Here is a 23,227-nt window from a genome sequence, read left to right as displayed (position 1 = left end):
GTTGACCAAAGTTGCCAAAACGTGTTTATTTCTGCTGAAAAACACGTTTTGACAACTTCTGCACACTGGGGTTAAGGGCTGACAAACTGGGCTCCTCTGAGCCAGGGAGTTACACTGTGATTCCAAGGGCTGAGAAAACGCGTTTATTTCGGGCTGAAAAACACGTTTTGAAAAGTGGCCTGTTTCTGCCCTATAAGTTACATGGGGGTGACCAAAGTTGCCAAAACGTGTTTATTTGTGCTGAAAAATACGTTTTGACAACTTCTGCTCACTGGGGTTAAGGGCTGACTCATTGGGCTCTTTTGAGCCAGGCAGTTACACTGTGAATCCAAGGGTTGAGAAAACGCGTTTATTTCGGGCTGAAAAACACGTTTTGAAAAGTGGCCTGTTTCTGCCCTATAAGATACATGGAGGTGACCAAAGTTGCCAAAACGTGTTTATTTGTGCTGAAAAACACGTTTTGACAACTTCTGCACACTGGGGTTAAGGGCTGACAAACTGGGCTCCTCTGAGCCAGGGAGTTACACTGTGATTCCAAGGGCTGAGAAAACGCGTTTATTTCGGGCTGAAAAACACGTTTTGAAAAGTGGCCTGTTTCTGCCCTATAAGTTACATGGGGGTGACCAAAGTTGCCAAAACGTGTTTATTTGTGCTGAAAAATACGTTTTGACAACTTCTGCTCACTGGGGTTAAGGGCTGACTCATTGGGCTCTTCTGAGCCAGGCAGTTACACTGTGATTCCAAGGGCTGAGAAAACGCGTTTATTTCGGGCTGAAAAACACGTTTTAAAAAGTGGCCTGTTTCTGCCCTATAAGTTACATGGGGTTGACCAAAGTTGCCAAAACGTGTTTATTTCTGCTGAAAAACACGTTTTGACAACTTCTGCTCACTGGGGTTAAGGACTGACTCAGTGGGCTCTTCTGAGCCAGGCAGTTACACTGTGATTCCAAGGGCTGAGAAAACGCGTTTATTTCGGGCTGAAAAACACGTTTTGAAAAGTGGCCTGTTTCTGCCCTATAAGTTACATGGGGTTGACCAAAGTTGCCAAAACGTGTTTATTTCTGCTGAAAAACACGTTTTGACAACTTCTGCACACTGGGGTTAAGGGCTGACAAACTGGGCTCCTCTGAGCCAGGCAGTTACACTGTGATTCCAAGGGCTGAGAAAACGCGTTTATTTCGGGCTGAAAAACACGTTTTGAAAAGTGGCCTGTTTCTGCCCTATAAGTTACATGGGGTTGACCAAAGTTGCCAAAACGTGTTTATTTCAGCAGAAAAAAACGTTTTGACAACTTCTGCTCATTGGGGTTAAGGACTGACTCATTGGGCTCTTCTGAGCCAGGCAGTTACACTGTGATTCCAAGGGCTGAGAAAACGCGTTTATTTCGGGCTGAAAAACACGTTTTGAAAAGTGGCCTGTTTCTGCCCTATAAGTTACATGGGGGTGACCAAAGTTGCCAAAACGTGTTTATTTGTGCTGAAAAATACGTTTTGACAACTTCTGCTCACTGGGGTTAAGGGCTGACTCATTGGGCTCTTCTGAGCCAAGTAGTTACACTGCGATTCCAAGGGCTGAGAAAACGCGTTTATTTCGGGCTGAAAAACACGTTTTGAAAAGTGGCCTGTTTCTGCCCTATAAGTTACATGGGGGTGACCAAAGTTGCCAAAACGTGTTTATTTCAGCTGAAAAAAACGTTTTGACAACTTCTGCTCATTGAGGTTAAGGACTGACTCATTGGGCTCTTCTGAGCCAGGCAGTTACACTGTGATTCCAAGGGCTGAGAAAACGCGTTTATTTCGGGCTGAAAAACACGTTTTGAAAAGTGGCCTGTTTCTGCCCTATAAGTTACATGGGGGTGACCAAAGTTGCCAAAACGTGTTTATTTGTGCTGAAAAACACGTTTTGACAACTTCTGCACACTGGGGTTAAGGGCTGACAAACTGGGCTCCTCTGAGCCAGGGAGTTACACTGTGATTCCAAGGGCTGGGAAAACGCGTTTATTTCGGGCTGAAAAACACGTTTTGAAAAGTGGCCTGTTTCTGCCCTATAAGTTACATGGGGGTGACCAAAGTTGCCAAAACGTGTTTATTTCAGCTGAAAAACACGTTTTGACAACTTCTGCTCACTGGGGTTAAGGACTGACTCATTGGGCTCTTCTGAGCCAGGCAGTTACACTGCGATTCCAAGGGCTGAGAAAACGCGTTTATTTCGGGCTGAAAAACACTTTTTAAAAGTGGCCTGTTTCTGCCCTATAAGTTACATGGGGGTGACCAAAGTTGCCAAAACGTGTTTATTTGTGCTGAAAAATACGTTTTGACAACTTCTGCTCACTGGGGTTAAGGGCTGACTCATTGGGCTCTTCTGAGCCAGGCAGTTACACTGTGAATCCAAGGGCTGAGAAAACGCGTTTATTTCGGGCTGAAAAACACGTTTTGAAAAGTGGCCTGTTTCTGCCCTATAAGTTACATGGGGTTGACCAAAGTTGCCAAAACGTGTTTATTTCTGCTGAAAAACACGTTTTGACAACTTCTGCACACTGGGGTTAAGGGCTGACAAACTGGGCTCCTCTGAGCCAGGCAGTTACACTGTGATTCCAAGGGCTGAGAAAACGCGTTTATTTCGGGCTGAAAAACACGTTTTGAAAAGTGGCCTGTTTCTGCCCTATAAGTTACATGGGGTTGACCAAAGTTGCCAAAACGTGTTTATTTCAGCAGAAAAAAACGTTTTGACAACTTCTGCTCATTGGGGTTAAGGACTGACTCATTGGGCTCTTCTGAGCCAGGCAGTTACACTGTGATTCCAAGGGCTGAGAAAACGCGTTTATTTCGGGCTGAAAAACACGTTTTGAAAAGTGGCCTGTTTCTGCCCTATAAGTTACATGGGGGTGACCAAAGTTGCCAAAACGTGTTTATTTGTGCTGAAAAATACGTTTTGACAACTTCTGCTCACTGGGGTTAAGGGCTGACTCATTGGGCTCTTCTGAGCCAAGTAGTTACACTGCGATTCCAAGGGCTGAGAAAACGCGTTTATTTCGGGCTGAAAAACACGTTTTGAAAAGTGGCCTGTTTCTGCCCTATAAGTTACATGGGGGTGACCAAAGTTGCCAAAACGTGTTTATTTCAGCTGAAAAAAACGTTTTGACAACTTCTGCTCATTGAGGTTAAGGACTGACTCATTGGGCTCTTCTGAGCCAGGCAGTTACACTGTGATTCCAAGGGCTGAGAAAACGCGTTTATTTCGGGCTGAAAAACACGTTTTGAAAAGTGGCCTGTTTCTGCCCTATAAGTTACATGGGGGTGACCAAAGTTGCCAAAACGTGTTTATTTGTGCTGAAAAACACGTTTTGACAACTTCTGCACACTGGGGTTAAGGGCTGACAAACTGGGCTCCTCTGAGCCAGGGAGTTACACTGTGATTCCAAGGGCTGGGAAAACGCGTTTATTTCGGGCTGAAAAACACGTTTTGAAAAGTGGCCTGTTTCTGCCCTATAAGTTACATGGGGGTGACCAAAGTTGCCAAAACGTGTTTATTTCAGCTGAAAAACACGTTTTGACAACTTCTGCTCACTGGGGTTAAGGACTGACTCATTGGGCTCTTCTGAGCCAGGCAGTTACACTGCGATTCCAAGGGCTGAGAAAACGCGTTTATTTCGGGCTGAAAAACACTTTTTAAAAGTGGCCTGTTTCTGCCCTATAAGTTACATGGGGGTGACCAAAGTTGCCAAAACGTGTTTATTTGTGCTGAAAAATACGTTTTGACAACTTCTGCTCACTGGGGTTAAGGGCTGACTCATTGGGCTCTTCTGAGCCAGGCAGTTACACTGTGAATCCAAGGGCTGAGAAAACGCGTTTATTTCGGGCTGAAAAACACGTTTTGAAAAGTGGCCTGTTTCTGCCCTATAAGTTACATGGGGGTGACCAAAGTTGCCAAAACGTGTTTATTTGTGCTGAAAAATACGTTTTGACAACTTCTGCTCACTGGGGTTAAGGGCTGACTCATTGGGCTCTTCTGAGCCAGGCAGTTACACTGTGAATCCATGGGCTGAGAAAACGCGTTTATTTTGGGCTGAAAAACACGTTTTGAAAAGTGGTCTATTTCTGCCTTATAAGTTACATGGGGGTGGCCAAAGTTGCCAAAATGTGTTTATTTCTGCTGAAAAACACGTTTTGACAACTTCTGCACACTGGGGTTAAGGGCTGACAAACTGGGCTCCTCTGAACCAGGGAGTTACACTGTGATTCCAAGGGCTGAGAAAACGCGTTTATTTCAGGCTGAAAAACACGTTTTGAAAAGTGGCCTGTTTCTGCCCTATAAGTTACATGGGGTTGACCAAAGTTGCCAAAACGTGTTTATTTCTGCAGAAAAACACGTTTTGACAACTTCTGCTCACTGGGGTTAAGGACTGACTCAGTGGGCTCTTCTGAGCCAGGCAGTTACACTGTGATTCCAAGGGCTGGGAAAACGCGTTTATTTCGGGCTGAAAAACACGTTTTGAAAAGTGGCCTGTTTCTGCCCTATAAGTTACATGGGGTTGACCAAAGTTGCCAAAACGTGTTTATTTCTGCTGAAAAACACGTTTTGACAACTTCTGCACACTGGGGTTAAGGGCTGACAAACTGGGCTCCTCTGAGCCAGGGAGTTACACTGTGATTCCAAGGGCTGAGAAAACGCGTTTATTTCGGGCTGAAAAACACGTTTTGAAAAGTGGCCTGTTTCTGCCCTATAAGTTACATGGGGGTGACCAAAGTTGCCAAAACGTGTTTATTTGTGCTGAAAAATACGTTTTGACAACTTCTGCTCACTGGGGTTAAGGGCTGACTCATTGGGCTCTTTTGAGCCAGGCAGTTACACTGTGAATCCAAGGGTTGAGAAAACGCGTTTATTTCGGGCTGAAAAACACGTTTTGAAAAGTGGCCTGTTTCTGTCTTATAAGTTACATGGGGGTGACCAAAGTTGCCAAAACGTGTTAATTTCAGCTGAAAAACACGTTTTGACAAATTCTGCTCACTGGGGTTAAGGACTGACTCATTGGGCTCTTCTGAGCCAGGCAGTTACACTGCGATTTCAAGGGCTGAGAAAACGCGTTTATTTCGGGCTGAAAAACACTTTTTAAAAGTGGCCTGTTTCTGCCCTATAAGTTACATGGGGGTGACCAAAGTTGCCAAAACATGTTTATTTGTGCTGAAAAATACGTTTTGACAACTTCTGCTCACTGGGGTTAAGGGCTGACTCATTGGGCTCTTCTGAGCCAGGCAGTTACACTGTGATTCCAAGGGCTGAGAAAACGCGTTTATTTCGGGCTGAAAAACACGTTTTGAAAAGTGGCCTGTTTCTGCCCTATAAGTTACATGGGGGTGACCAAAGTTGCCAAAACGTGTTAATTTCAGCTGAAAAACACGTTTTGACAACTTCTGCTCACTGGGGTTAAGGACTGACTCATTGGGCTCTTCTGAGCCAGGCAGTTACACTGCGATTCCAAGGGCTGAGAAAACGCGTTTATTTCGGGCTGAAAAACACGTTTTGAAAAGTGGCCTGTTTCTGCCCTAAAAGTTACATGGGGGTGACCAAAGTTGCCAAAACGTGTTTATTTGTGCTGAAAATTACGTTTTGACAACTTCTGCTCACTGGGGTTAAGGGCTGACTCATTGGGCTCTTCTGAGCCAGGCAGTTACACTGTGAATCCATGGGCTGAGAAAACGCGTTTATTTCGGGCTGAAAAACACGTTTTGAAAAGTGGTCTATTTCTGCCTTATAAGTTACATGGGGGTGGCCAAAGTTGCCAAAATGTGTTTATTTCTGCTGAAAAACACGTTTTGACAACTTCTGCACACTGGGGTTAAGGGCTGACAAACTGGGCTCCTCTGAGCCAGGGAGTTACACTGTGATTCCAAGGGCTGAGAAAACGCGTTTATTTCGTGCTGAAAAACACGTTTTGAAAAGTGGCCTGTTTCTGCCCTATAAGTTACATGGGGTTGACCAAAGATGCCAAAACGTGTTTATTTCTGCTGAAAAACACGTATTGACAACTTCTGCTCACTGGGGTTAAGGACTGACTCAGTGGGCTCTTCTGAGCCAGGCAGTTACACTGTGATTCCAAGGGCTGAGAAAACGCGTTTATTTCGGGCTGAAAAACACGTTTTGAAAAGTGGCCTGTTTCTGCCCTATAAGTTACATGGGGGTGACCAAAGTTGCCAAAACGTGTTTATTTGTGCTGAAAAATACGTTTTGACAACTTCTGCTCACTGGGGTTAAGGGCTGACTCATTGGGCTCTTTTGAGCCAGGCAGTTACACTGTGAATCCAAGGGTTGAGAAAACGCGTTTATTTCGGGCTGAAAAACACGTTTTGAAAAGTGGCCTGTTTCTGCCCTATAAGATACATGGAGGTGACCAAAGTTGCCAAAACGTGTTTATTTGTGCTGAAAAACACGTTTTGACAACTTCTGCACACTGGGGTTAAGGGCTGACAAACTGGGCTCCTCTGAGCCAGGGAGTTACACTGTGATTCCAAGGGCTGAGAAAACGCGTTTATTTCGGGCTGAAAAACACGTTTTGAAAAGTGGCCTGTTTCTGCCCTATAAGTTACATGGGGGTGACCAAAGTTGCCAAAACGTGTTTATTTGTGCTGAAAAATACGTTTTGACAACTTCTGCTCACTGGGGTTAAGGGCTGACTCATTGGGCTCTTCTGAGCCAGGCAGTTACACTGTGATTCCAAGGGCTGAGAAAACGCGTTTATTTCGGGCTGAAAAACACGTTTTAAAAAGTGGCCTGTTTCTGCCCTATAAGTTACATGGGGTTGACCAAAGTTGCCAAAACGTGTTTATTTCTGCTGAAAAACACGTTTTGACAACTTCTGCTCACTGGGGTTAAGGACTGACTCAGTGGGCTCTTCTGAGCCAGGCAGTTACACTGTGATTCCAAGGGCTGAGAAAACGCGTTTATTTCGGGCTGAAAAACACGTTTTGAAAAGTGGCCTGTTTCTGCCCTATAAGTTACATGGGGTTGACCAAAGTTGCCAAAACGTGTTTATTTCTGCTGAAAAACACGTTTTGACAACTTCTGCACACTGGGGTTAAGGGCTGACAAACTGGGCTCCTCTGAGCCAGGCAGTTACACTGTGATTCCAAGGGCTGAGAAAACGCGTTTATTTCGGGCTGAAAAACACGTTTTGAAAAGTGGCCTGTTTCTGCCCTATAAGTTACATGGGGTTGACCAAAGTTGCCAAAACGTGTTTATTTCAGCTGAAAAAAACGTTTTGACAACTTCTGCTCATTGGGGTTAAGGACTGACTCATTGGGCTCTTCTGAGCCAGGCAGTTACACTGTGATTCCAAGGGCTGAGAAAACGCGTTTATTTCGGGCTGAAAAACACGTTTTGAAAAGTGGCCTGTTTCTGCCCTATAAGTTACATGGGGGTGACCAAAGTTGCCAAAACGTGTTTATTTGTGCTGAAAAATACGTTTTGACAACTTCTGCTCACTGGGGTTAAGGGCTGACTCATTGGGCTCTTCTGAGCCAAGTAGTTACACTGCGATTCCAAGGGCTGAGAAAACGCGTTTATTTCGGGCTGAAAAACACGTTTTGAAAAGTGGCCTGTTTCTGCCCTATAAGTTACATGGGGGTGACCAAAGTTGCCAAAACTGTTTATTTGTGCTGAAAAACACGTTTTGACAACTTCTGCACACTGGGGTTAAGGGCTGACAAACTGGGCTCCTCTGAGCCAGGCAGTTACACTGTGATTCCAAGGGCTGAGAAAACGCGTTTATTTCGGGCTGAAAAACACGTTTTGAAAAGTGGCCTGTTTCTGCCCTATAAGTTACATGGGGGTGACCAAAGTTGCCAAAACGTGTTTATTTCAGCTGAAAAAAACGTTTTGACAACTTCTGCTCATTGGGGTTAAGGACTGACTCATTGGGCTCTTCTGAGCCAGGCAGTTACACTGTGATTCCAAGGGCTGAGAAAACGCGTTTATTTCGGGCTGAAAAACACGTTTTGAAAAGTGGCCTGTTTCTGCCCTATAAGTTACATGGGGGTGACCAAAGTTGCCAAAACGTGTTTATTTGTGCTGAAAAACACGTTTTGACAACTTCTGCACACTGGGGTTAAGGGCTGACAAACTGGGCTCCTCTGAGCCAGGGAGTTACACTGTGATTCCAAGGGCTGGGAAAACGCGTTTATTTCGGGCTGAAAAACACGTTTTGAAAAGTGGCCTGTTTCTGCCCTATAAGTTACATGGGGGTGACCAAAGTTGCCAAAACGTGTTTATTTCAGCTGAAAAACACGTTTTGACAACTTCTGCTCACTGGGGTTAAGGACTGACTCATTGGGCTCTTCTGAGCCAGGCAGTTACACTGCGATTCCAAGGGCTGAGAAAACGCGTTTATTTCGGGCTGAAAAACACTTTTTAAAAGTGCCCTGTTTCTGCCCTATAAGTTACATGGGGGTGACCAAAGTTGCCAAAACGTGTTAATTTGTGCTGAAAAATACGTTTTGACAACTTCTGCTCACTGGGGTTAAGGGCTGACTCATTGGGCTCTTCTGAGCCAGGCAGTTACACTGTGAATCCAAGGGCTGAGAAAACGCGTTTATTTCGGGCTGAAAAACACGTTTTGAAAAGTGGCCTGTTTCTGCCCTATAAGTTACATGGGGGTGACCAAAGTTGCCAAAACGTGTTAATTTCAGCTGAAAAACACGTTTTGACAACTTCTGCTCACTGGGGTTAAGGACTGACTCATTGGGCTCTTCTGAGCCAGGCAGTTACACTGCGATTTCAAGGGCTGAGAAAACGCGTTTATTTCGGGCTGAAAAACACTTTTTAAAAGTGGCCTGTTTCTGCCCTATAAGTTACATGGGGGTGACCAAAGTTGCCAAAACGTGTTTATTTGTGCTGAAAAATACGTTTTGACAACTTCTGCTCACTGGGGTTAAGGGCTGACTCATTGGGCTCTTCTGAGCCAGGCAGTTACACTGTGAATCCATGGGCTGAGAAAACGCGTTTATTTCGGGCTGAAAAACACGTTTTGAAAAGTGGTCTATTTCTGCCTTATAAGTTACATGGGGGTGGCCAAAGTTGCCAAAATGTGTTTATTTCTGCTGAAAAACACGTTTTGACAACTTCTGCACACTGGGGTTAAGGGCTGACAAACTGGGCTCCTCTGAACCAGGGAGTTACACTGTGATTCCAAGGGCTGAGAAAACGCGTTTATTTCGGGCTGAAAAACACGTTTTGAAAAGTGGCCTGTTTCTGCCCTATAAGTTACATGGGGTTGACCAAAGTTGCCAAAACGTGTTTATTTCTGCAGAAAAACACGTTTTGACAACTTCTGCTCACTGGGGTTAAGGACTGACTCAGTGGGCTCTTCTGAGCCAGGCAGTTACACTGTGATTCCAAGGGCTGGGAAAACGCGTTTATTTCGGGCTGAAAAACACGTTTTGAAAAGTGGCCTGTTTCTGCCCTATAAGTTACATGGGGGTGACCAAAGTTGCCAAAACGTGTTTATTTGTGCTGAAAAACACGTTTTGACAACTTCTGCTCACTGGGGTTAAGGGCTGACTCATTGGGCTCTTTTGAGCCAGGCAGTTACACTGTGAATCCAAGGGTTGAGAAAACGCGTTTATTTCGGGCTGAAAAACACGTTTTGAAAAGTGGCCTGTTTCTGCCTTATAAGTTACATGGGGGTGACCAAAGTTGCCAAAACGTGTTAATTTCAGCTGAAAAACACGTTTTGACAAATTCTGCTCACTGGGGTTAAGGACTGACTCATTGGGCTCTTCTGAGCCAGGCAGTTACACTGCGATTTCAAGGGCTGAGAAAACGCGTTTATTTCGGGCTGAAAAACACTTTTTAAAAGTGGCCTGTTTCTGCCCTATAAGTTACATGGGGGTGACCAAAGTTGCCAAAACATGTTTATTTGTGCTGAAAAATACGTTTTGACAACTTCTGCTCACTGGGGTTAAGGGCTGACTCATTGGGCTCTTCTGAGCCAGGCAGTTACACTGTGACTCCAAGGGCTGAGAAAACGCGTTTATTTCGGGCTGAAAAACACGTTTTGAAAAGTGGCCTGTTTCTGCCCTATAAGTTACATGGGGGTGACCAAAGTTGCCAAAACGTGTTAATTTCAGCTGAAAAACACGTTTTGACAACTTCTGCTCACTGGGGTTAAGGACTGACTCATTGGGCTCTTCTGAGCCAGGCAGTTACACTGCGATTCCAAGGGCTGAGAAAACGCGTTTATTTCGGGCTGAAAAACACGTTTTGAAAAGTGGCCTGTTTCTGCCCTAAAAGTTACATGGGGGTGACCAAAGTTGCCAAAACGTGTTTATTTGTGCTGAAAATTACGTTTTGACAACTTCTGCTCACTGGGGTTAAGGGCTGACTCATTGGGCTCTTCTGAGCCAGGCAGTTACACTGTGAATCCATGGGCTGAGAAAACGCGTTTATTTCGGGCTGAAAAACACGTTTTGAAAAGTGGTCTATTTCTGCCTTATAAGTTACATGGGGGTGGCCAAAGTTGCCAAAATGTGTTTATTTCTGCTGAAAAACACGTTTTGACAACTTCTGCACACTGGGGTTAAGGGCTTACAAACTGGGCTCCTCTGAGCCAGGGAGTTACACTGTGATTCCAAGGGCTGAGAAAACGCGTTTATTTCGGGCTGAAAAACACGTTTTGAAAAGTGGCCTGTTTCTGCCCTATAAGTTACATGGGGTTGACCAAAGTTGCCAAAACGTGTTTATTTCTGCTGAAAAACACGTATTGACAACTTCTGCTCACTGGGGTTAAGGACTGACTCAGTGGGCTCTTCTGAGCCAGGCAGTTACACTGTGATTCCAAGGGCTGAGAAAACGCGTTTATTTCGGGCTGAAAAACACGTTTTGAAAAGTGGCCTGTTTCTGCCCTATAAGATACATGGAGGTGACCAAAGTTGCCAAAACGTGTTTATTTGTGCTGAAAAACACGTTTTGACAACTTCTGCACACTGGGGTTAAGGGCTGACAAACTGGGCTCCTCTGAGCCAGGGAGTTACACTGTGATTCCAAGGGCTGAGAAAACGCGTTTATTTCGGGCTGAAAAACACGTTTTGAAAAGTGGCCTGTTTCTGCCCTATAAGTTACATGGGGGTGACCAAAGTTGCCAAAACGTGTTTATTTGTGCTGAAAAATACGTTTTGACAACTTCTGCTCACTGGGGTTAAGGGCTGACTCATTGGGCTCTTCTGAGCCAGGCAGTTACACTGTGATTCCAAGGGCTGAGAAAACGCGTTTATTTCGGGCTGAAAAACACGTTTTAAAAAGTGGCCTGTTTCTGCCCTATAAGTTACATGGGGTTGACCAAAGTTGCCAAAACGTGTTTATTTCTGCTGAAAAACACGTTTTGACAACTTCTGCTCACTGGGGTTAAGGACTGACTCAGTGGGCTCTTCTGAGCCAGGCAGTTACACTGTGATTCCAAGGGCTGAGAAAACGCGTTTATTTCGGGCTGAAAAACACGTTTTGAAAAGTGGCCTGTTTCTGCCCTATAAGTTACATGGGGTTGACCAAACTTGCCAAAACGTGTTTATTTCTGCTGAAAAACACGTTTTGACAACTTCTGCACACTGGGGTTAAGGGCTGACAAACTGGGCTCCTCTGAGCCAGGCAGTTACACTGTGATTCCAAGGGCTGAGAAAACGCGTTTATTTCGGGCTGAAAAACACGTTTTGAAAAGTGGCCTGTTTCTGCCCTATAAGTTACATGGGGTTGACCAAAGTTGCCAAAACGTGTTTATTTCAGCTGAAAAAAACGTTTTGACAACTTCTGCTCATTGGGGTTAAGGACTGACTCATTGGGCTCTTCTGAGCCAGGCAGTTACACTGTGATTCCAAGGGCTGAGAAAACGCGTTTATTTCGGGCTGAAAAACACGTTTTGAAAAGTGGCCTGTTTCTGCCCTATAAGTTACATGGGGGTGACCAAAGTTGCCAAAACGTGTTTATTTGTGCTGAAAAATACGTTTTGACAACTTCTGCTCACTGGGGTTAAGGGCTGACTCATTGGGCTCTTCTGAGCCAAGTAGTTACACTGCGATTCCAAGGGCTGAGAAAACGCGTTTATTTCGGGCTGAAAAACACGTTTTGAAAAGTGGCCTGTTTCTGCCCTATAAGTTACATGGGGGTGACCAAAGTTGCCAAAACGTGTTTATTTGTGCTGAAAAACACGTTTTGACAACTTCTGCACACTGGGGTTAAGGGCTGACAAACTGGGCTCCTCTGAGCCAGGCAGTTACACTGTGATTCCAAGGGCTGAGAAAACGCGTTTATTTCGGGCTGAAAAACACGTTTTGAAAAGTGGCCTGTTTCTGCCCTATAAGTTACATGGGGGTGACCAAAGTTGCCAAAACGTGTTTATTTCAGCTGAAAAAAACGTTTTGACAACTTCTGCTCATTGGTGTTAAGGACTGACTCATTGGGCTCTTCTGAGCCAGGCAGTTACACTGTGATTCCAAGGGCTGAGAAAACGCGTTTATTTCGGGCTGAAAAACACGTTTTGAAAAGTGGCCTGTTTCTGCCCTATAAGTTACATGGGGGTGACCAAAGTTGCCAAAACGTGTTTATTTGTGCTGAAAAACACGTTTTGACAACTTCTGCACACTGGGGTTAAGGGCTGACAAACTGGGCTCCTCTGAGCCAGGGAGTTACACTGTGATTCCAAGGGCTGGGAAAACGCGTTTATTTCGGGCTGAAAAACACGTTTTGAAAAGTGGCCTGTTTCTGCCCTATAAGTTACATGGGGGTGACCAAAGTTGCCAAAACGTGTTTATTTCAGCTGAAAAACACGTTTTGACAACTTCTGCTCACTGGGGTTAAGGACTGACTCATTGGGCTCTTCTGAGCCAGGCAGTTACACTGCGATTCCAAGGGCTGAGAAAACGCGTTTATTTCGGGCTGAAAAACACTTTTTAAAAGTGGCCTGTTTCTGCCCTATAAGTTACATGGGGGTGACCAAAGTTGCCAAAACGTGTTTATTTGTGCTGAAAAATACGTTTTGACAACTTCTGCTCACTGGGGTTAAGGGCTGACTCATTGGGCTCTTCTGAGCCAAGCAGTTACACTGTGAATCCAAGGGCTGAGAAAACGCGTTTATTTCGGGCTGAAAAACACGTTTTGAAAAGTGGCCTGTTTCTGCCCTATAAGTTACATGGGGGTGACCAAAGTTGCCAAAACGTGTTAATTTCAGCTGAAAAACACGTTTTGACAACTTCTGCTCACTGGGGTTAAAGACTGACTCATTGGGCTCTTCTGAGCCAGGCAGTTACACTGCGATTTCAAGGGCTGAGAAAACGCGTTTATTTCGGCCTGAAAAACACTTTTTAAAAGTGGCCTGTTTCTGCCCTATAAGTTACATGGGGGTGACCAAAGTTGCCAAAACGTGTTTATTTGTGCTGAAAAATACGTTTTGACAACTTCTGCTCACTGGGGTTAAGGGCTGACTCATTGGGCTCTTCTGAGCCAGGCAGTTACACTGTGAATCCATGGGCTGAGAAAACGCGTTTATTTCGGGCTGAAAAACACGTTTTGAAAAGTGGTCTATTTCTGCCTTATAAGTTACATGGGGGTGGCCAAAGTTGCCAAAATGTGTTTATTTCTGCTGAAAAACACGTTTTGACAACTTCTGCACACCGGGGTTAAGGGCTGACAAACTGGGCTCCTCTGAACCAGGGAGTTACACTGTGGTTCCAAGGGCTGAGAAAACGCGTTTATTTCGGGCTGAAAAACACGTTTTGAAAAGTGGCCTGTTTCTGCCCTATAAGTTACATGGGGTTGACCAAAGTTGCCAAAACGTGTTTATTTCTGCAGAAAAACACGTTTTGACAACTTCTGCTCACTGGGGTTAAGGACTGACTCAGTGGGCTCTTCTGAGCCAGGCAGTTACACTGTGATTCCAAGGGCTGAGAAAACGCGTTTATTTCGGGCTGAAAAACACGTTTTGAAAAGTGGCCTGTTTCTGCCCTATAAGTTACATGGGGTTGACCAAAGTTGCCAAAACGTGTTTATTTCTGCTGAAAAACACGTTTTGACAACTTCTGCACACTGGGGTTAAGGGCTGACAAACTGGGCTCCTCTGAGCCAGGCAGTTACACTGCGATTCCAAGGGCTGAGAAAACGCGTTTATATCGGGCTGAAAAACACGTTTTGAAAAGTGGCCTGTTATTGCCCTATAAGTTACTGGGAGTGACCAAAGTTGCCAAAACGTGTTTATTTGTGCTGAAAAATACGTTTTGACAACTTCTGCTCACTGGGGTTAAGGGCTGACTCATTGGGCTCTTCTGAGCCAGGCAGTTACACTGTGAATCCAAGGGCTGAGAAAACGCGTTTATTTCGGGCTGAAAAACACGTTTTGAAAAGTGGCCTGTTTCTGCCTTATAAGTTACATGGGGGTGGCCAAAGTTGCCAAAATGTGTTTATTTCTGCTGAAAAACACGTTTTGACAACTTCTGCACACTGTGGTTAAGGGCTGACAAACTGGGCTCTTCTGAGCCAGGCAGTTACACTGCGATTCCAAGGGCTGAGAAAACACGTTTATTTCGGGCTGCAAAACACGTTTTGAGTAGTGTACTGTTATTGCCCTATAAGTTACATGGGGGTGACCAAAGTTGCCAAAACGTGTTTATTTCTGCTGAAAAACACGTTTTGACAACTTCTGCACACTGGGGTTAAGGGCTGACAAACTGGGCTCCTCTGAGCCAGAGAGTTACACTGTGATTCCAAGGGCTGAGAAAACGCGTTTATTTCGGGCTGAAAAACACGTTTTAAAAAGTGGCCTGTTTCTGCCCTATAAGTTACATGGGGGTGACCAAAGTTGCCAAAACGTGTTTATTTGTGTTGAAAAACACGTTTTGACAACTTCTGCTCACTGGTGTTAAGGACTGACTCATTGGGCTCTTCTGAGCCAGGGAGTTACACTGCGATTCCAAGGGCTGAGAAAACGCGTTTATTTCCGGCTGAAAAACACGTTTTGAAAAGTGGCCTGTTTCTGCCCTATAAGTTACATGGGGTTGACCAAAGTTGCCAAAACGTGTTTATTTCTGCTGAAAAACACGTTTTGACAACTTCTGCACACTGGGGTTAAGGGCTGACAAACTGGGCTCCTCTGAGCCAGGCAGTTACACTGTGATTCCAAGGGCTGAGAAAACGCGTTTATTTCGGGCTGAAAAACACGTTTTGAAAAGTGGCCTGTTTCTGCCCTATAAGTTACATGGGGGTGACCAAAGTTGCCAAAACGTGTTTATTTGTGCTGAAAAATACGTTTTGACAACTTCTGCTCACTGGGGTTAAGGGCTGACTCATTGGGCTCTTCTGAGCCAAGTAGTTACACTGCGATTCCAAGGGCTGAGAAAACGCGTTTATTTCGGGCTGAAAAACACGTTTTGAAAAGTGGCCTGTTTCTGCCCTATAAGTTACATGGGGGTGACCAAAGTTGCCAAAACGTGTTTATTTGTGCTGAAAAACACGTTTTGACAACTTCTGCACACTGGGGTTAAGGGCTGACAAACTGGGCTCCTCTGAGCCAGGCAGTTACACTGTGATTTCCAGGGCTGGGAAAACGCGTTTATTTCGGGCTGAAAAACACGTTTTGAAAAGTGGCCTGTTTCTGCCCTATAAGTTACATGGGGGTGACCAAAGTTGCCAAAACGTGTTTATTTCAGCTGAAAAACACGTTTTGACAACTTCTGCTCACTGGGGTTAAGGACTGACTCATTGGGCTCTTCTGAGCCAGGCAGTTACACTGCGATTCCAAGGGCTGAGAAAACGCGTTTATTTCGGGCTGAAAAACACTTTTTAAAAGTGGCCTGTTTCTGCCCTATAAGTTACATGGGGGTGACCAAAGTTGCCAAAACGTGTTTATTTGTGCTGAAAAATACGTTTTGACAACTTCTGCTCACTGGGGTTAAGGGCTGACTCATTGGGCTCTTCTGAGCCAGGCAGTTACACTGTGAATCCAAGGGCTGAGAAAACGCGTTTATTTCGGGCTGAAAAACACGTTTTGAAAAGTGGCCTGTTTCTGCCCTATAAGTTACATGGGGGTGACCAAAGTTGCCAAAACGTGTTAATTTCAGCTGAAAAACACGTTTTGACAACTTCTGCTCACTGGGGTTAAGGACTGACTCATTGGGCTCTTCTGAGCCAGGCAGTTACACTGCGATTTCAAGGGCTGAGAAAACGCGTTTATTTCGGGCTGAAAAACACTTTTTAAAAGTGGCCTGTTTCTGCCCTATAAGTTACATGGGGGTGACCAAAGTTGCCAAAACATGTTTATTTGTGCTGAAAAATACGTTTTGACAACTTCTGCTCACTGGGGTTAAGGGCTGACTCATTGGGCTCTTCTGAGCCAGGCAGTTACACTGTGACTCCAAGGGCTGAGAAAACGCGTTTATTTCGGGCTGAAAAACACGTTTTGAAAAGTGGCCTGTTTCTGCCCTATAAGTTACATGGGGGTGACCAAAGTTGCCAAAACGTGTTAATTTCAGCTGAAAAACACGTTTTGACAACTTCTGCTCACTGGGGTTAAGGACTGACTCATTGGGCTCTTCTGAGCCAGGCAGTTACACTGCGATTCCAAGGGCTGAGAAAACGCGTTTATTTCGGGCTGAAAAACACGTTTTGAAAAGTGGTCTATTTCTGCCTTATAAGTTACATGGGGGTGGCCAAAGTTGCCAAAATGTGTTTATTTCTGCTGAAAAACACGTTTTGACAACTTCTGCACACTGGGGTTAAGGGCTGACAAACTGGGCTCCTCTGAACCAGGGAGTTACACTGTGATTCCAAGGGCTGAGAAAACGCGTTTATTTCGGGCTGAAAAACACGTTTTGAAAAGTGGCCTGTTTCTGCCCTATAAGTTACATGGGGTTGACCAAAGTTGCCAAAACGTGTTTATTTCTGCAGAAAAACACGTTTTGACAACTTCTGCTCACTGGGGTTAAGGACTGACTCAGTGGGCTCTTCTGAGCCAGGCAGTTACACTGTGATTCCAAGGGCTGAGAAAACGCGTTTATTTCGGGCTGAAAAACACGTTTTGAAAAGTGGCCTGTTTCTGCCCTATAAGTTACATGGGGTTGACCAAAGTTGCCAAAACGTGTTTATTTCTGCTGAAAAACACGTTTTGACAACTTCTGCACACTGGGGTTAAGGGCTGACAAACTGGGCTCCTCTGAGCCAGGCAGTTACACTGCGATTCCAAGGGCTGAGAAAACGCGTTTATATCGGGCTGAAAAACACGTTTTGAAAAGTGGCCTGTTATTGCCCTATAAGTTACTGGGAGTGACCAAAGTTGCCAAAACGTGTTTATTTGTGCTGAAAAATACGTTTTGACAACTTCTGCTCACTGGGGTTAAGGGCTGACTCACTGGGCTCTTCTGAGCCAGGCAGTTACACTGTGAATCCAAGGGCTGAGAAAACGCGTTCATTTCGGGCTGAAAAACACGTTTTGAAAAGTGGCCTGTTTCTGCCTTATAAGTTACATGGGGGTGGCCAAAGTTGCCAAAATGTGTTTATTTCTGCTGAAAAACACGTTTTGACAACTTCTGCACACTGTGGTTAAGGGCTGACAAACTGGGCTCTTCTGAGCCAGGCAGTTACACTGCGATTCCAAGGGCTGAGAAAACGCGTTTATTTCGGGCTGAAAAACACGTTTTAAAAAGTGGCCTGTTTCTGCCCTATAAGTTACATGGGGGTGACCAAAGTTGCCAAAACGTGTTTATTTGTGTTGAAAAACACGTTTTGACAACTTCTGCTCACTGGTGTTAAGGACTGACTCATTGGGCTCTTCTGAGCCAGGGAGTTACACTGCGATTCCAAGGGCTGAGAAAACGCGTTTATTTCCGGCTGAAAAACACGTTTTGAAAAGTGGCCTGTTTCTGCCCTATAAGTTACATGGGGTTGACCAAAGTTGCCAAAACGTGTTTATTTCTGCTGAAAAACACGTTTTGACAACTTCTGCACACTGGGGTTAAGGGCTGACAAACTGGGCTCCTCTGAGCCAGGCAGTTACACTGTGATTCCAAGGGCTGAGAAATCGCGTTTATTTCGGGCTGAAAAACACGTTTTGAAAAGTGGCCTGTTTCTGCCCTATAAGTTACATGGGGGTGACCAAAGTTGCCAAAACGTGTTTATTTGTGCTGAAAAATACGTTTTGACAACTTCTGCTCACTGGGGTTAAGGGCTGACTCATTGGGCTCTTCTGAGCCAAGTAGTTACACTGCGATTCCAAGGGCTGAGAAAACGCGTTTATTTCGGGCTGAAAAACACGTTTTGAAAAGTGGCCTGTTTCTGCCCTATAAGTTACATGGGGGTGACCAAAGTTGCCAAAACGTGTTTATTTGTGCTGAAAAACACGTTTTGACAACTTCTGCACACTGGGGTTAAGGGCTGACAAACTGGGCTCCTCTGAGCCAGGCAGTTACACTGTGATTTCAAGGGCTGGGAAAACGCGTTTATTTCGGGCTGAAAAACACGTTTTGAAAAGTGGCCTGTTTCTGCCCTATAAGTTACATGGGGGTGACCAAAGTTGCCAAAACGTGTTTATTTCAGCTGAAAAACACGTTTTGACAACTTCTGCTCACTGGGGTTAAGGACTGACTCATTGGGCTCTTCTGAGCCAGGCAGTTACACTGCGATTCCAAGGGCTGAGAAAACGCGTTTATTTCGGGCTGAAAAACACTTTTTAAAAGTGGCCTGTTTCTGCCCTATAAGTTACATGGGGGTGACCAAAGTTGCCAAAACGTGTTTATTTGTGCTGAAAAATACGTTTTGACAACTTCTGCTCACTGGGGTTAAGGGCTGACTCATTGGGCTCTTCTGAGCCAGGCAGTTACACTGTGAATCCAAGGGCTGAGAAAACGCGTTTATTTCGGGCTGAAAAACACGTTTTGAAAAGTGGCCTGTTTCTGCCCTATAAGTTACATGGGGGTGACCAAAGTTGCCAAAACGTGTTAATTTCAGCTGAAAAACACGTTTTGACAACTTCTGCTCACTGGGGTTAAGGACTGACTCATTGGGCTCTTCTGAGCCAGGCAGTTACACTGCGATTTCAAGGGCTGAGAAAACGCGTTTATTTCGGGCTGAAAAACACTTTTTAAAAGTGGCCTGTTTCTGCCCTATAAGTTACATGGGGGTGACCAAAGTTGCCAAAACATGTTTATTTGTGCTGAAAAATACGTTTTGACAACTTCTGCTCACTGGGGTTAAGGGCTGACTCATTGGGCTCTTCTGAGCCAGGCAGTTACACTGTGACTCCAAGGGCTGAGAAAACGCGTTTATTTCGGGCTGAAAAACACGTTTTGAAAAGTGGCCTGTTTCTTCCCTATAAGTTACATGGGGGTGACCAAAGTTGCCAAAACGTGTTAATTTCAGCTGAAAAACACGTTTTGACAACTTCTGCTCACTGGGGTTAAGGACTGACTCATTGGGCTCTTCGGAGCCAGGCAGTTACACTGCGATTCCAAGGGCTGAGAAAACGCGTTTATTTCGGGCTGAAAAACACGTTTTGAAAAGTGGCCTGTTTCTGCCCTAAAAGTTACATGGGGGTGACCAAAGTTGCCAAAACGTGTTTATTTGTGCTGAAAAATACGTTTTGACAACTTCTGCTCACTGGGGTTAAGGGCTGACTCATTGGGCTCTTCTGAGCCAGGCAGTTACACTGTGAATCCATGGGCTGAGAAAACGCGTTTATTTCGGGCTGAAAAACACGTTTTGAAAAGTGGTCTATTTCTGCCTTATAAGTTACATGGGGGTGACCAAAGTTGCCAAAATGTGTTTATTTCTGCTGAAAAACACGTTTTGACAACTTCTGCACACTGGGGTTAAGGGCTGACAAACTGGGCTCCTCTGAACCAGGGAGTTACACTGTGATTCCAAGGGCTGAGAAAACGCGTTTATTTCGGGCTGAAAAACACGTTTTGAAAAGTGGCCTGTTTCTGCCCTATAAGTTACATGGGGTTGACCAAAGTTGCCAAAACGTGTTTATTTCTGCTGAAAAACACGTTTTGACAACTTCTGCTCACTGGGGTTAAGGACTGACTCAGTGGGCTCTTCTGAGCCAGGCAGTTACACTGTGATTCCAAGGGCTGAGAAAACGCCTTTATTTCGGGCTGAAAAACACGTTTTGAAAAGTGGCCTGTTTCTGCCCTATAAGTTACATGGGGGTGACCAAAGTTGCCAAAACGTGTTTATTTGTGCTGAAAAATACGTTTTGACAACTTCTGCTCACTGGGGTTAAGGGCTGACTCATTGGGCTCTTTTGAGCCAGGCAGTTACACTGTGAATCCAAGGGTTGAGAAAACGCGTTTATTTCGGGCTGAAAAACACGTTTTGAAAAGTGGCCTGTTTCTGCCCTATAAGATACATGGAGGTGACCAAAGTTGCCAAAACGTGTTTATTTGTGCTGAAAAACACGTTTTGACAACTTCTGCACACTGGGGTTAAGGGCTGACAAACTGGGCTCCTCTGAGCCAGGGAGTTACACTGTGATTCCAAGGGCTGAGAAAACGCGTTTATTTCGGGCTGAAAAACACGTTTTGAAAAGTGGCCTGTTTCTGCCCTATAAGTTACATGGGGGTGACCAAAGTTGCCAAAACGTGTTTATTTGTGCTGAAAAATACGTTTTGACAACTTCTGCTCACTGGGGTTAAGGGCTGACTCATTGGGCTCTTCTGAGCCAGGCAGTTACACTGTGATTCCAAGGGCTGAGAAAATGCGTTTATTTCGGGCTGAAAAACACGTTTTAAAAAGTGGCCTGTTTCTGCCCTATAAGTTACATGGGGTTGACCAAAGTTGCCAAAACGTGTTTATTTCTGCTGAAAAACACGTTTTGACAACTTCTGCTCACTGGGGTTAAGGACTGACTCAGTGGGCTCTTCTGAGCCAGGCAGTTACACTGTGATTCCAAGGGCTGAGAAAACGCGTTTATTTCGGGCTGAAAAACACGTTTTGAAAAGTGGCCTGCTTCTGCCCTATAAGTTACATGGGGTTGACCAAACTTGCCAAAACGTGTTTATTTCTGCTGAAAAACACGTTTTGACAACTTCTGCACACTGGGGTTAAGGGCTGACAAACTGGGCTCCTCTGAGCCAGGCAGTTACACTGTGATTCCAAGGGCTGAGAAAACGCGTTTATTTCGGGCTGAAAAACACGTTTTGAAAAGTGGCCTGTTTCTGCCCTATAAGTTACATGGGGTTGACCAAAGTTGCCAAAACGTGTTTATTTCAGCTGAAAAAAACGTTTTGACAACTTCTGCTCATTGGGGTTAAGGACTGACTCATTGGGCTCTTCTGAGCCAGGCAGTTACACTGTGATTCCAAGGGCTGAGAAAACGCGTTTATTTCGGGCTGAAAAACACGTTTTGAAAAGTGGCCTGTTTCTGCCCTATAAGTTACATGGGGGTGACCAAAGTTGCCAAAACGTGTTTATTTGTGCTGAAAAATACGTTTTGACAACTTCTGCTCACTGGGGTTAAGGGCTGACTCATTGGGCTCTTCTGAGCCAAGTAGTTACACTGCGATTCCAAGGGCTGAGAAAACGCGTTTATTTCGGGCTGAAAAACACGTTTTGAAAAGTGGCCTGTTTCTGCCCTATAAGTTACATGGGGGTGACCAAAGTTGCCAAAACGTGTTTATTTGTGCTGAAAAACACGTTTTGACTACTTCTGCACACTGGGGTTAAGGGCTGACAAACTGGGCTCCTCTGAGCCAGGCAGTTACACTGTGATTCCAAGGGCTGAGAAAACGCGTTTATTTCGGGCTGAAAAACACGTTTTGAAAAGTGGCCTGTTTCTGCCCTATAAGTTTCATGGGGGTGACCAAAGTTGCCAAAACGTGTTTATTTCAGCTGAAAAAAACGTTTTGACAACTTCTGCTCATTGGTGTTAAGGACTGACTCATTGGGCTCTTCTGAGCCAGGCAGTTACACTGTGATTCCAAGGGCTGAGAAAACGCGTTTATTTCGGGCTGAAAAACACGTTTTGAAAAGTGGCCTGTTTCTGCCCTATAAGTTACATGGGGGTGACCAAAGTTGCCAAAACGTGTTTATTTGTGCTGAAAAACACGTTTTGACAACTTCTGCACACTGGGGTTAAGGGCTGACAAACTGGGCTCCTCTGAGCCAGGGAGTTACACTGTGATTCCAAGGGCTGGGAAAACGCGTTTATTTCGGGCTGAAAAACACGTTTTGAAAAGTGGCCTGTTTCTGCCCTATAAGTTACATGGGGGTGACCAAAGTTGCCAAAACGTGTTTATTTCAGCTGAAAAACACGTTTTGACAACTTCTGCTCACTGGGGTTAAGGACTGACTCATTGGGCTCTTCTGAGCCAGGCAGTTACACTGCGATTCCAAGGGCTGAGAAAACGCGTTTATTTCGGGCTGAAAAACACTTTTTAAAAGTGGCCTGTTTCTGCCCTATAAGTTACATGGGGGTGACCAAAGTTGCCAAAACGTGTTTATTTGTGCTGAAAAATACGTTTTGACAACTTCTGCTCACTGGGGTTAAGGGCTGACTCATTGGGCTCTTCTGAGCCAAGCAGTTACACTGTGAATCCAAGGGCTGAGAAAACGCGTTTATTTCGGGCTGAAAAACACGTTTTGAAAAGTGGCCTGTTTCTGCCCTATAAGTTACATGGGGGTGACCAAAGTTGCCAAAACGTGTTAATTTCAGCTGAAAAACACGTTTTGACAACTTCTGCTCACTGGGGTTAAAGACTGACTCATTGGGCTCTTCTGAGCCAGGCAGTTACACTGCGATTTCAAGGGCTGAGAAAACGCGTTTATTTCGGGCTGAAAAACACTTTTTAAAAGTGGCCTGTTTCTGCCCTATAAGTTACATGGGGGTGACCAAAGTTGCCAAAACGTGTTTATTTGTGCTGAAAAATACGTTTTGACAACTTCTGCTCACTGGGGTTAAGGGCTGACTCATTGGGCTCTTCTGAGCCAGGCAGTTACACTGTGAATCCATGGGCTGAGAAAACGCGTTTATTTCGGGCTGAAAAACACGTTTTGAAAAGTGGTCTATTTCTGCCTTATAAGTTACATGGGGGTGGCCAAAGTTGCCAAAATGTGTTTATTTCTGTTGAAAAACACGTTTTGACAACGTCTGCACACTGGGGTTAAGGGCTGACAAACTGGGCTCCTCTGAACCAGGGAGTTACACTGTGATTCCAAGGGCTGAGAAAACGCGTTTATTTCGGGCTGAAAAACACGTTTTGAA

Source organism: Atractosteus spatula, chromosome 25 (genome assembly GCF_055471065.1).
Source record: "Atractosteus spatula isolate fAtrSpa1 chromosome 25, fAtrSpa1.hap1, whole genome shotgun sequence".
NCBI lineage: Eukaryota > Metazoa > Chordata > Actinopteri > Semionotiformes > Lepisosteidae > Atractosteus > Atractosteus spatula.
The sequence above is the reverse complement of the archived record's forward strand: the minus strand, read 5'-3'. Positions refer to the sequence as shown.